A 1,682-nucleotide genomic window follows, 5' to 3' on the forward strand; every position below is an offset into this window, starting at 1 on the left:
TATCCGTACACAATAACACAAGGACTTTTCATCTGATGGCAGTGACATGTTCATTGACACAGATATTTACTTTTGAGAGATGAACTAAGGATTTTGAGCAAGAGACTGGCTTTTGCAGGTAATCCATGGTGTTTTGCTATTTGTACGAATTGTTTTGAGAAATTCACTTACTGTTTTGCAAATGTCGAGGATGATTCGAGAAATGTACCAAAGCGACTGAGAAAAACTGTAAATGGAATGGCTAACTAAACTACAAACGTAAATGAACATTAATTGAGTCTTTGGCCACTTTTAGGCAGTGAAAACAAGCTGTAAACACATAATCTTTTACACATGGCTAACTTGTTAGCAAACACTTGCTTATACACATGTCCAGCAGAGCAACATTAGCTTTAATTTGGAGTCATTTTTCAGACTATGTGATGAAGGTGAGCTCAATATTCAATATCCTTTTAGCTCTGTTTTACACTTCAATAACCCCTGAGGGAAATATCTAGATTTATCTGGCTGTTAAATGCACTACTATGTTAACTAGCTAGTTGCTAACTGTGTCAGCTGCTGCTAGGCAGGTACTGTACAGTGGGTTTGAAGATGTACACTCTACACTGTACTTTACATTGTCTGCTGCGACTGTAACGATGCAATAAGAGTGACCAGAAACAGTAAAGATGTGACCTGGAAAACCAAAACAATGCGCTAAAGGCTAAATTGATGATGAAAATGCTCTTAAAATGATAAACCGCAGAGTCAAGAGGTAATTCATAGGTTTGTTACTATTAGCAGCAGCTTTCAAGTTTATGTAGTTGTGTGAGTTTTTAAAATGAAAATATTGATCATAGCAGCTTTAAGTTTGCTAAAAAGAACATTTTGGCGCAACTGGATTCCTACAATACCATCCATATCATAATAAAACATATTTGAGCAGATGTACTCCACATACTTCTTGCTTATGCTTTATTATAGAAAATAGGTGTCCATATCCACATAACATTAATTACAACACATCATCTTATAATTTTTCTACTTTTATAAGGCGTCATTAAAAGCGACACTCCTCACGGCTAGAATATCTGAAATTTGATCAAGCCACATTATACAGTAGTCCCAGCCATATCAGCTATCTTAATGGATGCACTCAAAAATAAGTTTAGAGCTGTGTCACTTATACACATTTCATGAAGGACTAAAAATAGAGCAGAGCCATGAGGTTGACTACAATAGCACCACCAACAGTGAGTCACTGAATGCCTTTGCCTACGGACAGCCACAGATGATTTTGAACTAATCTGAAATTTTCCAATTTTACATAAGAGGTGACAGAATCTGATCACTGTTATCTGACCATAAGTAACTTAGTCTCTGTTTAGGGTGGAGGGGGTTAATGAAGTGGCAGATGGTGAGAGGACAGACAGAAAGGAGAGGATACAGGGAAAGTTTTGTTGTACTATCTTCAAAGTCTTTATTATCAGACTGTATCTAACCAGAGGGCTCAGTTTAATGAAGTTGTTTTTCATGTTCTCTCTCCCCCTCTGTTCCCATCTCCCCAAATGCCTCTCCTCTATGTCTTTGCTGTCCTCTTCTCTCTTTCTCTCCTTCTATTCTCTGCGTTCTTCTTCTCCCTTTGTGTTTATTTGCCCTTTTCACATCTGTTCACTTTTTTTTCATCTCTGACGCCCCCCCCC

The 1,682-nt window shown here is 37.7% G+C and overlaps 1 protein-coding gene across 2 annotated transcripts in view; it reads left to right on the forward strand.

Annotated features, from left to right (window-relative positions):
- The window catches only part of LOC111666429 (sodium/calcium exchanger 3-like), a 99,752-nt gene that overhangs the window by 52,595 nt on the left and 45,475 nt on the right, over positions 1–1,682 (forward strand). The window lies entirely within an intron of this gene.

The sequence above is a fragment of the Seriola lalandi genome, unplaced genomic scaffold, assembly GCF_002814215.2.
Source record: "Seriola lalandi dorsalis isolate HSWRI2012SDOR001 ecotype SW California unplaced genomic scaffold, Sedor1 jcf7180002054676, whole genome shotgun sequence".
NCBI lineage: Eukaryota > Metazoa > Chordata > Actinopteri > Carangiformes > Carangidae > Seriola > Seriola lalandi.